Consider the following 20,986-nt stretch of genomic DNA (forward strand, 5'->3'; position numbering starts at 1 on the left):
TGTATTTATATAAAGATACTTCCAATATATCAACAATCAACAAAAGTACGTGTTATTCAGAGAAAGTATAATTCCTAGTTATTTTGCGATTTATTATACTTTTTATTTTCCAATAATGTATTAAGTCTTTTTTTATCTTCGTGAGAAAAAACTCAGCATGATTGTGTCTAAATTATACGTTTATGTTGCTTCTATAGTGCTCAAAGTCGAACATATTAAACTTTCTATTTATTTCAATTAGAAAGAGAAAACGTGCGTAATATATAACTTCAAAGTGACAGATTATGTCTGTCGATAACAGTCTCTACTTAATTTCCCAAAGAACTGGTAATCTGAACCGTGTAATTGACATTTTAAAATACAAATTATAACAAGTCATTTAAAAGTTTTGTTTGTCTACATGTGAGATGTATCATGTAAGCATGTTGCTACAAATTATAAAGAAATCAGAATTAAAGCTGACCGAGCAATGATTTTATCACAATCAATGCATCACTCTTATTATTTTACGCCTCCACTTTAGACAAATATACTAAGATTTTAAGAACATTTAAGAACAGTAAAACGATTCAAGTAATAATGTTATATGCCACCAATGACTAATTTTTGCACCATATTCTACAGCTTGACTATCACAGGGCTAGTTTTGCAGATTTTGATTTTGGTAATTTTTGTCGATTGTAAGCGCCGTTTGCAATTAGTCATTTTTTCTTCTTTATTCACTTAACAATATTTTACTTTTAAATACATTTTTCAAAAAATTCATGAAAGTGCATGAATCTTCGAACAGCGCCTTTGACATTGCTAAACCGGTATTTTCATTTTGCTCTACTCAAATCACCATTTGAGATTTGTCACAACTTAACATGTCACTAAGCATTGCGCATTCAGCATAACACAAATAGAACTTAAAATTACTCACTCAAATTGATTAAACACCCTTGCTTATTATAATTTATGGCCATTTTAGTGTTGCTTAAATAGCTAATTGAGCATTGATAATGCTTAAGAGCTTATTTAAAAGCAAAACCTATAGAGACGTTGATTGTGCTAATTCATCAATGTTTAATTAGCACAACTCAAAGTCCCAAACATTTTTATCTCAGTATTGAGTAGTAGACGTTAAATTAAAGGGCAGCAACAAGCATAGAGCATTCCTTTTTGAGCATATGAAGTTAAATCGTCTTTGAAATTACCAAAATTTCTTACTCAGTATTTTAGTACGCCATTAACAAAGCGCCTCTAACATAATTATTTAACCAAGCATCTTTTATTAATCACAACATAAAGTTTTTAAACATTGCAAATTGAAAATTGTTCATATCTCTATGGAACATGAATATTGATAAATGAACACTATTCATTGTGCGCTGCTTAATTCTATTCAATGTGACTCCAGAACTGATGACTCGTATTCATTGCTTTTTTTGCATTAGCCGATTCTACTCAATGCAAAATCAGCATTGATAGTGGACATTTGTCATTGAGAACTACTTTGCCAATTTATGTGAAATATTCTAATATCTAAAATAGGATGTAGTGCTAACTGTTGCCATTTACCACATAATTTTGCAAAGTACCTGAAAATTGTAGAACCTCGATAAATGTTATATGTTTTGTATTTCATGTACATGTATAAATTATTTATTTCCATAAATAAACTATTGACAAAATTCGATGTGTTTTTGGGAGAAAAGTATAATGCATAGTTATTTTGCTATATTGTTTTATTTCCCATAATCTATTTAGCTATTGATTTTGTATATTTTTTTGCAACTGATGTGACTGCCATAGTGATCAAAGTCGAACATATTACACTTTCTATTTATTTCAATTAGAGAAAGAAAACGTGTGTAATATATAACTTCAAAGTGACAGATTTTGTCTGCCGATAACAGTTTCTACCTAATCACCCTTTTCTTCATATCAACCGCTAAGAACGGGCAATCTGATTCATGCCATTGACGTGTATTTACGAATTATAACAAGTCATTTAAAGGAATTATTCGCCTACAAGTGAGCTGCATTATGTAACGGTTATCTGTAATTGCATTCGTTCAATGATGAAAACCAACCACCAGGTAGATATCTGTCTTTTTAATTCTGAATCAATGATATATAGTTATATATATATATTTTTATAGTAATATTGAGACAAATGTTTACGCTTCCTTTATAAAACGCCTGGAGATAACTTCATCTCTTGTAGAAAAACACAAAACGTAATAGCTTAGTATAGCTTTATAACATTTATGTACTTTGTATAATAAAAACTATCTGAGTAATGCTTTAAATTAAACATTTAGGTAAGCAACAGCAATGTGAGCACTGTCATTTCTCCTTCATCGAAGTTACTATGCCTTCTGATCTTATTTTATAAAGCACAACTTAAGGCGCATTTGAAATTGCTTACAGTATTTCCTCTGTTGTATTACTCATGGCGTCATTAAGACAAATAAATGAAGATTTAGCAATATTGTTATCATCTTTAACATTGCTTACTGTTTTTCACTCCCCAATGCGACTTTGATAAATAAACATTGCAACATTGCCCTACATTAAACATGTTGAATATAGCCAACTAAACACTGTTAATTTTGTACTACACAATATGCCTTGACCATTGATAAAATGACGTTGGTCATTTAGCACGTCACAATGCGCTTTGATCATTGATAAAAGGACGTTGGTTATTTAGCACTTCACAATGTGCCTTGACCATTGATAAAAGGACGTTGGTCATTTAGCACTTCACAATGCGCCTTGACCATTGATAAAGGGACGCTGATATATAGCATTGCTCAATGTGCCTTGATTATTTATAAAAGGACGTTGGTTATTTAGCACTTGTAAATGTGCCTTGACATTGATTAAAGGACGTTGATATTTACCATTCCTCAATGTGCCTTGAGCATTATAAAAGGACGATGATTTTTAGCACTTATTAAAGAATATTGAAAAAAGAGCATGAGATTAACCTTAAAATTACTTTAACTGCCCGCATCAAATTGTACCAAATTATTCCTTTTAAAATGTTCTAAGATCAGTCGATCATATTTTGCTTGTCAGGACACAAACGAATTTCAGAAAGAACATCTTAAAGTGTTTGTTACAAATGTCGGAAAAAATAAAATGTGTATCATTTTGTACACAGTTCGTAACTTAGCGCTAACCTTAATGACATTTCATTACATACAGTAATTTTTTCAAAACTGCAAACAAAAAACTTAACAGTACCTCAATGTTCGCTGTCTGTAAATTTCATCAAGGTTGTGCATTCGTTCTTTCTCCATCAAAACCTTACTAATTCCTGAATGCTGGCGGAACCGGTCACGATAATTTAGTACCGACAAATACTGCCTGTCGTTCACTGATTGAGAACGTGCACGGTGTGGATACTTTAAATTCTCCATTGCAATGTTTATTCCTTAAAGCAAGATATTTTGACACACACAGCTTACACAATGCGTTGCATGTAAATCTCTCCGCATTTAACGGATTGTTGACATGATCTGTTAAAGATCCTAATGCCTACAATAGGATATTGCGTTATTGATGTTGCCGTTAAAAACTGATTCTGCAAAGTACCTGCTAATTGCAGAACCTTGTTAACGTGACATTCTCCTAAGCATACATAGATATTTTAGTTGTATCAAAAATCTATACAAATATCCAATTTATTGATCAGAGAAATGCCCAAGCTCTTAATAATTTGCTATATTTTGTTATCTGGTTAGAAAAAAAAAAACAATCATTCTTTCGGACCTGTTCTAAATCCAAGACATAATTAATTAAAAAATGCATGTATAATGGAAATGAAACCCGATATTTACTAACATCATGTAAATCACATAACAAAGCAAATCCAGTGCAAACTTAAGATATCTTCTGTATAAATATAAGAGGTTGACACCTACATGTCTCTTACCAAGATAATCAATATTGCAAACTTCAGCTTATAAATAAAGTCTAATAAATATCAATGCAGTGAACATTTAAATACCGACGTTACTGGAATAAAATGTACATTAACATCTTTAAGAGTTACACCCCAAAACGTTGGCAATATCACAACACTTGCACAGCGCCATTTACTGTAAACATATCTCAACAGATATCATATGAACGGTATTAACATTGCCTGTCACATTTCAAATGATCGCCACAAAATGTTATTCCGTTACCCATCAAAACACTCGAAAGCAATTTCCAAACTTGGTGACAAATTAAAACAAGACAAATCGAAATTGTTTCAAATAATACTGATCCCGATGACCTCTACGATTTGGATACCAAAATTATTGTTGTAGCAAATGGTCATCTCTTAAAGCATTGTACTCGTATGTTTAAATGAATTTCATTTTCTATTAAAACGTCAAACTGTTTATTTGTTTGACTGGGTTCTTCGTCACACCGACACGGAAAAGGTCATATGATGGCGATGTTCCAGCTTTACGGTTGAGGCATTATTTCTATCACGAACAGACACCTAAGAAAAACCACCTACGTTCCGTAAGTTAGAGGGGTAGCCTCCTCGCATGAATAAATCCAAAGTCCGTGTCGTGATTAGAATCCACAGCGATGCCGGGAAAGTGGTTTGAAGTCAACGACATTAACCACTCGGCCATGGATGCCCCTAAAGTCAAATATCAAATTAACAATACAAAAAGATTTCAATCATATTCGAATGATGTCGGAGTGAATCAAATGGAATTAAGAAATGTTCCTTGCACTTCGTCCACATGCACGTACTCGTATTCGAAATCAAATACCGTTTCATATTCAAGTTAAAAAGAAAATACATGTAAAAACATTAGGAATACAAATTTAAGTTATAATATTAAGTAAATATCTAACTGTCTGCACATAGATAAGTCGTCGAATAAAATCATCAGGATTTTAAAAATAACCAATTATAAAAATTACTGAATGGAATCCAACATCTTAAAAATTCACAATCCACCTTCTTTCAGTATAAGAGGTTTATTTCACCGAGGCACACCTTTAATTTTGAAGACAACAAAGCCGCGTCATTAAACAAAATAGCATTAAACAAAATAGCCGTCGTAAAACAAATACCAAGATATCTTTCCTATTTAAAGGCGCAAACAAATACACCAGTAATGCAGCAGTTAATTTTATTCACTGATCCATCTTTGGATAAGGTTGGAGATAATGGCAAAAAGCCGATATTTTACCTATCGTCTGTCCCGTTCATGCGTGACTTAATGTCGCAAAAATGTACAAGGTTATGTCTATCTCTGTGATATTGAATAATGTTAAGGTTATGATGATTACAAATTATTTTTTTAGAAAGCAAATGTATGTCAATGCCGGTTATATTCGGATCTCAGTCATGTTACAAATCTTTGCGAAATCACACGCTAATAATTTCAAACTATAAGGCAATGACAAGCGGTATGAATACTGAAAATTGAAACAGTAGCACAATTACAATCAAGTTGTTTTCATATACTTCTGGTGTAAAAGAGTTTTTAAGTTGATAAAAATGCCCTAGCGTTGATTTCTGTCATGCATCACCCGCTTATATGAAAAATACAAATACTGTTCTGTTAGGTTTGTTGGGTTGATATTTGTCTCGATTAAAACAAAATCTTAACAATAAAAGAAACAGCAAAACTTATTACAAAGATATTAATGACTGTGAACAAACACTTATCAGTTTTTAAAGGCATTTAAGAGGCCTAACACTATTGTTTTCTGTTATTTACGACGTATATAGAAGCTGTCGGTTACATTATATTAACTAAAATCATTTGTTTCAAGATGTAGCCTGTGTATATTAACGCTATGTCAACTCATCCCATCGAAATATCGGATAAGTTTGGTGAATATAAACATTTGCTTTAATGTTCATTGTGAATTGAATTACATACAATAATACGTCTGGTTTTAGATCATTTACAACCTTCATGGATTTTTGTATTTGATACAGAAAATGAACAAGGTCCAGTCATTAAACAATGTCTGAAAACCATATGAGGTTTTTCTTGACAAAGCAGTCACGATAACTACCTGAATTGAACGGCTATTTTATACAAATTTATACGAAACTGAACAGTTATATAAATTACTTTGTCCCATCAAATCCAATTTTGTGATATTTATTGTAATGTTCTACAACTGTTTCTGTATCGCAATTATCTATAAATAGCAACACATTAAAACTGGCAAAAGAGTGCATCAAGAATATTTAAAGGTTGCAAAAAGCAAAACGGCTCGGTTTAAGGAAAGCTATTTATAGATGGCAATTGGAGAGACATTTTTATTAATAACTGTCTCTTCTATTTAAAACATTCCTAAAATATCAATGAATGGATATTAATAAACCACATAAAACAAAAACATCTCATGAACAAGTTTTTCCTTTAAGATAAATTAGATGCAATATTTAGTATTTCGGTATATTCATGAATGGAGTTGCCTTTCACTAAGGTGCAGATCATCTTTTCTTTAAGATCATTTATTTTCAGAGAAAAAACAGAGTTCACACAGAGCGTGTGTTCAAACACTACTTGAGACAAACTTTTATGTTCATTGTTTGTTTCTTTATCATCCAGTCTGATTATGGTTTTTTCTTTCTAAAGTCAGTATTTATGTCACGAAAATGATAAAATTTCATAATTTTCAAGTAAAGTAAAGTCCTTTTAAATTATTGTAAAGTATACATCTTAAAATTCGTATCCCGTTCTTTGATAACTCAAGGACTGGACTGAATTCCTTATGTTGTTGAATCATCTCTACATGAATTTGATATATTAATCTTTAATTTTTCATTCTTCATTGCCCACAGACAACATAAGCTATTTTTCTGAAATTTAAAGTGATTATCATAAACAACTGCACTTGTACTTTACAAAGAAGCTATGATACTTAAGTGCAAGTGAAATTGTAAAGATGGCATAAAGAGAATTTTAAGATTCGGTTTCATTAAACCTATATTTGGATGACAGTGGGAGAGACATTGTATCATTTATTGCCCGCACTTTGGAATACATTCCTTAAATATCAGTGAACAGATAAAAATAGATTATTTTCTATAATAAAATATTCTCCCACGAAGCAACACCATTCTAAATTTAACAATATTTTTTATCCAATAGTTTTCCTTTTTTGTCCCTACAACGCTAGTTCTACATTGTAGTTGAAAACGTGAAGATGAAGATAAGTGGACTTGTGTGTAAGGGTTAATCAATATCAATTATCGTCAAACCTAACATTAACATACCGCTGATTATACGAGACGTGCATATCACGGATATGGGATCACCTAAAGGGATATTCAGGCAAAATAATGACAAAAATATTGAAATGATCTTATGTACTCAAATCACGCTAAAATGACTTTTCTTGAAGTTTCAGCATTGATTTCAGTTTAAATTCTATATATTTTGGGTTTGAAGCGTAAATATATCTATATATGTTGAACAAAATTTAGACGCCAATAGAATCATCAAATAGCTTTAAAACAAGTCAGTTGACTTGAAGTTACAATAACAGATACTGTGGATAGTGTATGATTGAAACAAGCCTAAGTCATTCATTTGACATGTTCTTTAACGTTTCCAGAGTTCACTTTGACAACTATTGTGAAATCTAAGCGCTCTAACCTAACCCACGCGGGTCAAGTTAGGAAACCACCATTTTATTCTTTATATAGAGAAAAGTTTTGTTCCTTTGACTGTCTAATATATTCATTTTGAGGGCATTTACAGAATAATGAATGAAAAATTCAAAACTAAGAAATGAAAATTTTGCCTGTGTCTCCCTTTAATACCGTAAAAAAGTGTCTTTATCCATAAATAATGCATCCTACAAGGTCATGCAATTCAATGAGATAAAAAAGCACTTTATACGATATATAAACTGAATGGTATTGCATGGTAATCAAAAGGAAGCAATTTTCACATTATCATTGGCACTTACATGTACAACCGATGTTCATTACAAAAATATATCAAAATATGCAAAAAATGCCCTTACTGCGTTAGTAACGCAGTAGAAATATAGTTTCACATAATGCAAAATTCACCATTAATCGCTCATAACATGTAAATTATTACTTGAATGTTGAATCTTTCTACTTTTTCTAAAATCTTAGTACATTTTTTCACAAATTTGGTTTCATTGAAATATTTTCACTCATCTGGAGGAATGCTGCTTTAAAGTTTAATGCATTTTCAAGTCTCGAGTATTGATTAAGATTTAAAATACCTTGAATATTAACTAAATTAACTTTAAAATGTGTCATTAATATTCATGCTTAATGGTTGAACATTTCTTAGAAACGGTTAAAAGAAATATTCTTGAAACAAGTGTCCTAAAATATTTAAATATTACGTTTAGTAAGCACCTCTTTCTTTTGTTTAACAAGACGTGTATGCCTTTTTATCTATTTATTTCCGAATAACATTTTCAGGTATGTCTTTAATATCTTAATGATATCTTTATAATTATATTGATTTAACTTTGTAGGTCTATTCAAAATAGATATTCTTGAATATCATATTTTACTTCAAAACAGTACCATACTTTATATCAATTTGAATCTATAATGCTATTAGTAGTTTCAAATAAAAATTCTTTGAATTGTATTCATGCCCTATCACAACATTTTTATATAAAAGTATAAAAAAACATAATCATAAATTCCCTGAAACTAATTTAAATATAACTCAAGGCAACGTGTCACGATTTTAAAGAAATTGTCGTCCTCAACGGGCTTTTTACACAGTTTTTTTTCCAGCACAGTTTACAGTGCAATCTTCCATTTAACAAATAAAACCATTAATAAAGAGTTTCAAAGAACAGTGCAGGTTAAATTACATGTTCATGTACTCAAGAAACTTGCAATGTGTTAAAATAATAAAAATGATATTTAGTTTCACTATCAACATGCCCGTTTTAATTCTTAGAATAAGATGCAATTTCACTAGATTCTGAATTGACTTAACGATTGTGCATTGTTTAATTAAAGTTTTCGAGTTTTATAGAACTTTTTAATTTCCCTGTGACGCATTTAGTATACTTTACTGATCACTGGCGCAGTACAATTTTCTGCAAGCTATAGACGTTGTCTAAATTTGTTTGTGCGAGAAAAAATGACAGAGGAATCTTTACAATTTAATATTCGTACAACTATTAATCACGACTGATGCCTTTTTTCAGGACGAGCCAGATGTTTGCGGAGGTATAAAAATATTGCATTGATTTTAATTAATTGTTTAAAACAACTTGTTCCAAGAATTTTCTATCATGAATTTTATGATTCCCTTTATTCCTTTCATTAATGGACATCATGGCAGGTAAAGGAACTTCTCTTTAATGACAAAAAAATTAAGACATGACAATAACAAATACATTCTTTATAGGCCATTATGATCAATAGAAAAAATACTATAATGTTAATAACTTAGTGTTTTCATAATGGCCTTGTTAATTGGCTGAAGACTGTCATATTATTCTGAGGTCAAAGGCCGAAGGCTAATAATTTATGAAAGTCTAACGCCAATACAAGGCCATTTTGAAAACACTTAATTATTGACAATTGTATTTATTAACTTCACATAATCTAAAAAAGAATTATTGACAATTTTATTAATTTACTATACACATAATCTAAAATAGTTAAGTATTTAGTGAACCAAAAAATACGTAATGTAAAATTCCGTTGTTGTTAGGTATTGCAAATGAGATTCTTGTTTTAAAAATGTCTCGGTAACCTAGCTTGCAGTCATTCAAAATGGCGACTTTTTCAATTAAAAAGCAAAAAAGCAAATTCATAATGGCCGAGTTAGAGAGCCAATCAAAATTCTCCTATATCATAATAGCCGAGCTTTCTTTTTGTCGTAAACCAAAACAGCCGTACATTTTACATAATGGTCTTGTTTTATGTTCATAATATCGTGGCTAACTTCATATTAGCCTTACATTTGAAGTGAAAACTGCCTTATATTGAAAAGTTAATTAATTAAGAAATATAAGAATGATCATAAAGGTCGTGACACCGGCGTGATTTAAAGGAGCTCACTGAGGTCAAAGAGTCTAAAAAGAAAAAAAAATATGCATTAAAAACCCTGCACAGGATGAAAAAGGTATGTGTTATAAAGTATTCAATACGATTTGAATGAAAAGGGCTGCAAAACCTTAATAGTTTGTGCTATTTTGCACTATAAAAAGATTATTCTAAAAGAAACGGGGTAGTAGGAATGATCTGAAAATTTGCACATGAGTTTCTAGATCTACATCAAATTGTTTAAAATCTCGGGAAAATATTTCCAGTCCCGTCTTTTATAAAAAAAAAATCCTCACTGGAGTCTGTTCAGGAAAAATACAAATCGTTAAGAAAAAATGCACTGTTATGTTCTCATAAGATCTTATATAGAGAACAATTGCCCATTCCGAGAAACGAACTGTTAACAGAGCAAATAGAAAAGAGAATTGTTTTGGGAAATGTGATTAAGATGACACTGTTTTTCAAGAGCATAATGTCACTGACTTGAACAATAATAAAAAGAGGATAAAAGGTTTGAGTGTACAAGTATATTGCTTCGAAATAATTGCGCTTCTAATAATGAAATGATTTGATGCATATGCTGATTAAAATATGAATATTTCAGTGTTATAAACGACCATGTATTATGAAAACATGTATAAAACATAGTTATGTTCAGAATAAATCGTTTACAAGTATTCCATCCGCGTGTAAGAAGAATTAACAAGTTTTCAGTTCAACATTGAAAGTGTAATAAAGAGAGATTTATCTTTCGTGATAAGTCAAAAATTAGAAACACATCCCAGCAAACACAAGACGTCAAGCTGACGCCAGATTTAAGTCAGGTTCTGACGTCGGATGACGGTCGGGAAAACGGTTGGATTTGAAAGTTTTTTTGACGTAATAATCTGACGTCAGGTAGAGGTCAGAATCTAACCATTATCTGACCAAAATCTGACCATTATCTAACCAGTTTCTGACCATTTTCCGACCTGAATCTGACCATTTTCCGACCTAAATCTAACCAGTTTCTGACCATTTTCCGACCTCAATCTGACCATTTTCCGACCTAAATCTTAATCCTTTTCTGCCCTAAATCCGACCAATTTCTGACCTTAACCTGATCATTTCCCTAATCCTTTTTGTTTTACCATGTTATAGATATTTTATGGCTCAAATTTAATGTAACTCATTCTATTAAGTAACTTTCACTCCAATGAAATGTATAACAAAAAACTAAAAGCAAAAATATGTTTTCATGTTGTTTTTATTTAAAATAAAAGTTGCAATTTAAAGCTGATACATACAGTTTTAGTAAATTCTGCAAGGCTAAATACTTTTCATAAATTAAACAAAATAAAACATAAAATAAGTTTATAACAAAACAAACAGTATTACAAAAACAATGAAATAAATAAAACATATAGAGGATATTCAAAGTTTGCCTTATAAACAAAATGAAAATATTATAATTTCAAGAAATGTTAAACGATTCGGATAATAATGGTTCAAACAATTAATGACAGATTTTAGATTTGCAGTATTTTAACTCTATTTCTACAGCATAACTAAAACATTTAGTTCTATTTTGGCATATTTTTACCTCCTTTTGATAACTGTCACTTACAGACACTAACGTATAAATTACTTCCTTTTAGTTACTTCACAAAGTTATACTTTTAAATATCCATGAGAATTAGCACAAATTTGGAGGTGTGATGCTTTCAGATATTCATGTATGACCTTCTCTCACCACCCCTCGTCTGTCTGGAGGATATGTTACGGTCCAATGGCGTTTGTTATATCATTTTCACTGAAAAAAAAGAAATTTATGAAAAATGGAAAAAAAACAAGCAAATTTTTTTTTATCGTTATCTGCCCTATAATAGTAATAATAATAGTAATTTTTAAAGTTATCTTAACTTAGTTATCTTAACTTAATGAACAACTTTGCAAGCTTTTTAGAAGTGAACTTAAACAAAAATTAAAAGTAAACATGAATACTGAAAATTTAAAAGGCCACTTAAAACTCTAGTTTAGTATGGATTAAAGTATGTATAGAATTTACAAAAATCTTACTTTCCCATGTTTCTTTTTACATTGTCACGTATTTCTGTCCCTCCGACCTTTAAGAGCATGTCCAACACTTGAACTACCTGAAAATAAAATTATATTCTAACTTATGTATATTCTACTTTTTAAATAGAACAGTTACGCAAGTCTTCACACTTAAATTTTTCATAGTTTCAAATTAAAACTTGTTAATAAATTGTTAATGATAAATGTATGTTTATGTACTACGTTTTGTTAAAAATTTTATGTTCTGTTTTGATTGTTTTGATTGCATTTTTCCTACCAATGATTAAATGAAGCGACATTCTATAACTACTAAATTAGATAATCAATCAATTCGCTCTTTCGTTTATTTTCCGTTCATTTATTAGAATGCTATTAAAATCTGGTGTAAAACACATTAAGGTAAGATGTATTCTGATCAAAATTTGGGCCGATTGGGAAAATGCCGAAATGACTGGGACCGAAACGTCTTGGTCCGAAATGCTCAAAATCGTACAAAAAACATTCTCAATTCTCAGATTTTAACTGACAAAACATCACAATTTAACAAAAATATGAAAACTAAGCATTTTCTTTGGTTGTATTGAAAGGCACATTATAAACTCCTCACGAGCAGAGTTAGAACATGCCAAATTTGAAATGATTTATTAATAGACATTATCGCGAAATTGTGAGACATTTTGCTTCAACTGTTCAAAAAATGATTATTAAATTTAAGAATACTTGCAATCATGCAATTATTTATCAAATACAAAGTAGAAATAAATTTAAATAAATTGAACTGACCTTTTTCTCCAAGAAAATCTAGAATATTCACTTTATCAATACATCCCGATTCCTGACCTCCGCCAAAACGTACGAAACGCTTACGAATTTGAATTTTTCCTCCACGTGGCTGTATATTCGAATTATAATAATGTTATATTTCCTTTTTCTGTCACTATGATTAAATGTTAAATCACTATTAAAAACATATAATGTACCACAAATGATAATATTATAACGTTAAATGATTGGAACTCGTAAACAGATCTGTGGCTATAAATAGATTTCATAACAATAACACATGTAATTTAACTTGCTTATATACAGCGCCACCTATATGTTTATTAGGTTGCAGCGCCGAACACTTGGTCTTCGAAAGGCACTTGATACACTTAATTTGTAAGCCAAATAACATTTGAAAAAAAAGTTTAAATGATTACAACAGCGGATAAGGATTATTTTTTATTAATTTTTTACCTACCGTCAGGACACCGACCAGAACCTGACATTAGTACGACGTCAAAAAGAAACGTCTAATAGACATCGGTTTTTGGACGTCAGCTTTACGTCGTATTTTGGTCGCCGACGTCGTGATCAAAAACTAACGTTAACCCGACGTTACTTTAACGCCGTGTGTTTGCTGGGATTAATAATACTCTTAGACAAAAGAATGTACATTATCAAATTACTTTCATCGATTACTTTTATGGAAATATTGCCAGAAAATTCTACTTTGCCAATAGCACGCACTCTCTACCTTTATAAAGACAAACGAATAGCACATGAACTTATAGTGAAATAGCGGCAACTTCCAAAAACTTATTGTTCATGTGACATTGGCCTCCGGTTTGAAATAATACAATTTACGCAAAACATTTAAAACACAGTAAGATCAAGATTATATATGAACAGTAGTTTAGTTAAAACAATATTTTATTTATAATCCACACATTTACATAATGAAGAACATAAAATAAAATTTACGGATTGAGTAGGAAGCTTGTAAAGCTTTTTTTGAAAACTGTCTCCGTAATCAGTATTTCACAAATTTCAAATAAATGGTTACACAATATATATATATATATAAACGAAACTATACATATCATATCGACTTGTTCTTGCTTTCTTACTATACATGCTATGTTTATGTCAAGTATTTATGAACTAAATTTAAGATACATTACTGTTAGATTAGAGGTACAAGCACGAGTATGAATTCATTTTTAAAGGGATATATGAATAATTTTATTGAACAAAAGGCAAATGCCTGTGAGTACATATATACAAACATATAATACAGGTTTTTTTACAAAATAATCAGTGGCGGTCCAATTCTATATAAATCATCATAAATGTATGAAATATATGGACCGTAGATGTATACCAGTAACTGTTTACAATTTGCACTGATATATTTTTTACATCAACAGGTATGTTAATACATTCAGGGTATTATGTTGTAGTGTGTATCTTATTGATGTGTACGGTATAATAAAATTAATAGTGCATGTAAAACAAAATGTTCATCAGAGAGACAAGTGATGTCAATTGAGGCGTTAGCGATTACCATCAACAGGATGTGATATTAAACTGACATTATACCCATCCAAAGTTATTTTGTGAGTGAACATGTGAAAATAAAAATAAGTTTACAAATTCCGTTTTATAATTAACCTCCAACAAACGATAAATAACTCACGTGGCCATAGGGAAGTTTTTTAAATATCAATTGCAATTTCCCTGTAACGTTCAATTTATATGAATAGTGGAGCAGTCTTTTTACATTCAGGCAGATTTATACTTTATCCTTAACATTTTCCTATATCCATTGTTGCTAAATCACCATTATAACAGTCAATCTTTTGAATAGATCATTTGGATGAACTTGAAAATGAAAAACAAATGAATATAATGTCATTTTGATATGATGCCGTCTCTGCATTTACTTGGTATTCTTGTTAATGCATCCGGTATAATTTTTCAGAAAGTTATTACACACCAAAAGTATGTGATATTCATCATCTTAACCAGAAAAACAAAGTGCATATATTCTCGGACTAATGGGTACATAATTGAAGAGGTATATAGTATGATATCATAAGAGAAGTAACCAACGTCTGAATGCCACAATGGGTGACCAGAAAGAGTAAAACTATAAAAGAATACAGACCGTTTTGATCGGGATTAATTGATGCATCAAAACAGTTATTACCAAGTAAAGAGTAACGCATTTTATGTCGAAATAATAGTATTATTTTCTTGTTTAAATGAATCATCCCATATCTTCACATACATGCATTAAATTCATATCTGTTTTCTATCCAGATACAACCCCTTATTTACCAATGGTTTAGCCAATACTTTGCTATACCTTATTCATTATTCTTTATTTAATTACAACAATATTTCCCCGGAGCAAACGACTTTTGTTATATAGTCATTACCAACATACATGACATAACAGGTAAATTATTCAGAGTACGGTATAAAAGAGCGAACTTTTACAACTGAATTACCGCAATAAGTCTTGTGACTCCAAGGCATCTACTATCCTATTCTGTTAGAGTGTCAATATACGATAACTCGTTACATTGAGCTAATCAGTAGATGCATGCGATGGAATATTCTTCGCTTTGCTTTAAACTAAACATGTGTAAACTGATCACTTCGTATTTATGTCATAAGAAATAAATATACAAGAATATTTTCGTGCTTTGTGACAATTGCATTATACAAGTATAAAACAGGTATATCATAACAGGAACATTTAAACGCTGTGGGTACTAATAATGAATTTGATTTCAATTAAGACCACTTAAATATATTTCAACTTCTGAAAAGCAACACGCTTTCGGAGACAAAAAAAATCAGCTGGTTCATGTTCTAGTAAAGTTTATTTTATAATGAAATATAACTTTGGAAAAACTTTATCTATTTTCGAAAAAGAAATTAATTTCTTGACAGAGAAATTCTCTGCCGAGGTTGCCCTGTATTTCTGACAGTTATACAATAATCATTTGAGTTATATTTATGATTTACACTTTGCAAACTTCTTACTCTTAAACTTGAGATAAATATATATACAATACCTAAATGTCCGCTGTCTGTAAGTAACATCCAGATGGTGCATGTGTATATCCCGTTTATTTGATACCTTATTATCACTTGTATGTTGTTTTAATCGATCACGAAAATTCAAAATCGACATATACGGTCTTTCATTCACTGATTGCGAACGTGCACGGAACCGAGATTTCAAATTCTCCATCTTTCACTTTGTTTTGTTTTACGCAATTTGTACAATTTCAGATATATGCTGTAGATATGATATCTTTTAGAAATTCAGATCTATTCAGTTTTGTCGCTGAAATAATGAAAATTTGCAATTTTCCCCTAATGTGTTTTGTTAATCGTAATAATCCTGTTTTTGAAAATGTTTACCACAAAAATAAAATTTAAAGATTTTTATAAAATATTTGCATTTCTTGATGAGAATAAAAACAGCCGTTAAAGCTGTTTAAATGACGCACTCCTGCAGCTGTCACAGCGATAAAGTCAATATTAATACTACAGCAGTAATTGTTTAAATATACCAAGGTATAATGTATCATTTAACTTTAAAGTGGCAGATCGTGTCTAAAACAACAAAAAATTACCCATATTTATTCTTATGAGTTCTTAAGACTATTCAAGTCCCCCATAAAAAGTAAATGTATTTAAGCACATGTTCAGGCTGACAACATTGCATGCCATTCATAACACGCTGAATAAGCGAGTCATACACAGTATCCAATAGTTGGAAATTTTGATACGGTTAATACCTTCTATACATAATTGTTTAATACCAATTTATTAGTGTTACGCATCAATGATTCTTGATAAAAATATTAAAGATAAGAATAATATGAATGAAGAAAAACAGTTCCTTCTTTAGAGCGTCAACATTTCTAAAAAAAATACTTTAAGATAACAGCCCTTCTTTTACATCATCTGCTGAATATATTTACATCTTAAGTTAATATAATAATCCAGTAGTACACGCTTAAATAAACATGAAGTGAAATCGTGAAGAACAACTGTACACGAAATTCTTAAATCTGCCACAACGAAATACTGTCCAAGCAAATTAAAAATCACTATTCATCTGTTTGTGTTGTATAACGAAAACATATGACATTAAATGTATACTGACACATTGTGAAATGAACGCGAGTACAATCACAAACACGTCGATAATACTATATCTCCCATGGTAATACAATGAGTTTTCTTTTCGTATTAAACACGATCTCCAACAATTTGTAGACAGTGAAACTATACAAGCAGCGGCGAGGAAATATAACTGTTATCGGAAATTATATTTACTTCAAATTTGACACGTTGATTACTTCAGATAATATGTTGTATGAAGACTAGTGTGAATCAAACGCGATCAATTTCTATTGTATTTCTGACAAAAATCTTAATGTGTATGGTTTGTTGTATTTCATATTGTTACTGTTCTCTCACGTATTGTGTGACCAACGTTCTACTTGAACTTAAAATACCCTGTTTTTCAATTGCAGATTAGTGCATGTTTTAAAATGCATGGATATAAAACCCAATTACGCTATTTAATAATATATTTAGTTATAACTACATTAATTCAACATAAATTGATTAATAATCGGATGCCAAATCGGAAACAATTTTATATTTCGTTCGTAATAAAGTCCAATGTTGGCCAAAAAGTATTTGACCAACAAATTATTAAACAACTTTTATAGGCATAATTATAGACATTTGATAATGTAAAACAACATTTTGCAAGCTTTAAATGGCTTTGTAAACCTTAAATTACTAGCTGCTTGTAGAGACCATAACTGCAAAGAAATACTTCTCGCCTGAATCCAATGCCTTGGTGCCAAGATGTACTTCAATATAAAGCAATTTTGTGAACAAAGATTTTCTGGAAATTGCCTAATGAATCAAATTACAAAATTACCGTGCAGCACGTCTATTGAGAGATTGTCTCTAGTTTTCATTTCTTTTATGCCATTAGATTACACGTATTGTTTGATTAAAAGCGAAACAAAACAATAAAGCAATATTTTAGGAAGTAAGAGACGAGGATTGTGAGCAACAAAATATATTTTACATACAGGTTGTTTTTTTTTCTTTCTTTTTTTTCATTTTTACATATATAATATTATAACTACTCATTTTAAATAAGAAACAAAAGATTGCTTTTCTGCACAAATGTAACCAGCTAAATTATAATAAAGGCTGGCGAAATACTTTAATTCTATTTCAAATTTAATTTGAATGGTCAAAATGTATGTAACTTTATACAAATGTATATTCATGTTAAAAATACAGCGTATGTTTTCTTTTATCTGTATTCATACAAAACTGGTCTCTCCATCACTAAGATAATAAGCTTGAGACATGTGAAGAAGATCGCGATAAAATATCTTTTCATGGTAGTATATATTATTATTTATTAAAGTCTCATCAATATACATTCATACAAGTTACAATCAATATATATATACACAGTCATAATAAAAAGTATATTGCCACTCCATAGTGGAGTTATAAGAGACTGTACAAACATCATATACACATTATATGAAATCATTTGAAAGGAACACAACAATAAATGATAAAAACTAAATGAACTAAAGGACTAGGCTAAATGAATTTATAAAAATTAATAATAATAATAAAAATAAATAAATAAATAAAATATAAACTCATAAGCGAAGACACATTAGAATCAGTTTAAGTAGGAAAAGTATATGGTAGTATGATAGATGATGTCTATTCGTATAGTAAAGTTTTATCAAACCATAAAGAAAATGGTATTACTAAACCCCATGTCACCAACTTTCCTAAACAAACACAGATTATCCAACAGATTTAAAATAAAGCTAAAATTGTAAAGCAACATTCAATTATTAAACAACCATTAACATTTCTATAATTTTAATTATTTAAGTTGTCATTCTATCAAAACATTAACACGCACACCAATGCGTTTTGTACAAAAATACAATACAACAAGACGTACCAACCAACTCAACAACACATCAACCAATCAATCAAACAGCCAACCAACCAGCCAGCCAGCCAACCAACAAGATAAATAAATAAACAACCAACTAAACTAACCAAACAGAAAAAAAAAAAAAAAAAAAAAAAAAACAACAACAAACAATCCAAACAATCCACAATCAAACCATTTATTACCACAGCCGGGTAATTACCTACCTCTTACACGTCTATATTAGAAAACTATTATTTAACAGCTCACCATTTTCACGTGCATAACATTACTTATACTTCATATTTATCAGACTTGATTTTTTAAAGTCGAAAGGTAAAAGGAGGAGATGATCGATCTAGCAGGTATATTTTAAAATCTAATTGAGCCGCGTCACGACAAAAACCAACATAATGGATTTGCAACCAGCATGTATTCAGACCAGCCTGCGCATCCGCGCAGTCAGATCAGGATCCATGCTGTTCGCTATCAGTTTCTCTACTTGTAATAGGGTAAGTGTAAGCGAACAGCATGGATCCTGATCAGACTGCGCGGATGCGCAGGCTGGTCTGGATCAATGCTGGTCGCAAACCCATTATGTTGGTTTTGTCATGACGCGGCTCAATTGCTTTTATCGTTACAGTCTTTTTTCATAAAGAGCGCAGATGATAAGAATGCTGTTTGTTATAAAGGATAAGAACTCCTTTTAGACGGACAGAAAATGATGCAGTCCATTAGGTAATGAATTAAATGAGAAAATAATGACGCTCCTAATCCGTTTGGATCATACTGTTTCTGTTGTCATGCAATTTATTAGGAAATAATAAGATAATAAAAATAACTAAAGGAAATGTCTTTTACCATCTGATAAAATTGATGAGAAAGAGGTATGCAATTTAAATGTATATTAGACTATAAATACGCTCGAATTGCTTTGTATCGGATCGATCGATTCTTTAATGTGAGATTAAAACAAAACAGCAAACAATTCATTTGAAAAACATTTTAATGATTTGGCGTCAGTATCTCTATGTCACAAACTAAATGTTTCACTTATTTAAATGCCTTAAAAATATACCCTTTTTTCACAAGAAAGTACTAAAATATGCTGGTCATGTCTTGGATACACCAAATCAAGATATAACATGATGTAACAAACTTCCGTCAGATGAGGATAAAGAACCTTAACCAGTCAATTTTGAATGAGTTCTGGTTTCATCGTATAACTACCTTTCGAAGCTCTTTTTTTAACACCTTAAAAAAATTCGCCACTTTGGAATGTGTGTTCCTATATGACGTCAATATGTGGTAAAAAATATAATTACAATATACATTTTGTCTATTTGTTCTTTTATTTTTATTGCGATTTCTTTTTTTATATTTGAATCGACCAATAAATATAATTATTGTCATAATTCATGATAATGCTTTATTTATTATTTATGTTATTTTTCAAAAACAATCTTATCCTTGCGTTTAATGTGCGTTCCGAATCTATGAAAAACTAAAATACCGCTCATGAAATATCTTTCATTCGGTACAACAGGGTTGTCCAGTAGATCGCGATCCATTCCTATTTCCTATATATTTATATATACATTAATTTTATATTCTCCTAAATGTATATTTTTTCCGAATTATACGAACCATAACTTCTAAGGAATGTTTAAATGTATCCCAGATGAATTTTAGCTGCATTGTTAACATGTATAACAATGATAACAAAGCTAGTTTTTTATATAAAAATGTTTACTGGATAAGAAAGTTGGTGATAATTAATTGTAATAAATGATTAGTAGTACCGATCTATTGTGGCTGATTTTTGCCATGTCGTACTTTCGGTCTGCGGGGCACCGGGCGAAAACACGAAAATACGACAAAGTGCCTATAGCAACCTGTAAACTGTTAGTACGAAGAGGGTCGTACATGTATTTTCGAGTTTTCGTCTTGAGCCAGCCCTACAGAACGAAAGTACGACATGACACAAATCAGCCGCCATAACTGATCTTATCAATGGACAGGGCAGGTGATATAATACCCTAAGTGAAACCTGTGACACGGGCAAAATCATAAAAAATAAATAAATTAACGTAAAGAGAATTGAT

The 20,986-nt window shown here is 30.6% G+C and overlaps 1 protein-coding gene and 1 long non-coding RNA gene across 2 annotated transcripts in view; both read right to left on the reverse strand.

Annotated features, from left to right (window-relative positions):
- Positions 1-20,986, reverse strand: part of LOC132755967 (GTPase-activating Rap/Ran-GAP domain-like protein 3) — a 76,291-nt gene that overhangs the window by 28,440 nt on the left and 26,865 nt on the right. The window lies entirely within an intron of this gene.
- Positions 10,822-13,496, reverse strand: LOC132755969 (uncharacterized). Its single transcript, XR_009629267.1, has 3 exons — positions 12,878-13,496; positions 12,095-12,171; positions 10,822-11,828 (listed from the first exon to the last, which is right to left on the reverse strand). It is a non-coding gene; the product is annotated as an uncharacterized LOC132755969 (long non-coding RNA).

The sequence above is a fragment of the Ruditapes philippinarum genome, unplaced genomic scaffold (assembly GCF_026571515.1).
Source record: "Ruditapes philippinarum isolate M1 unplaced genomic scaffold, ASM2657151v2 ctg2801_1_1_1_1, whole genome shotgun sequence".
Taxonomy (NCBI): Eukaryota; Metazoa; Mollusca; class Bivalvia; order Venerida; family Veneridae; genus Ruditapes; species Ruditapes philippinarum.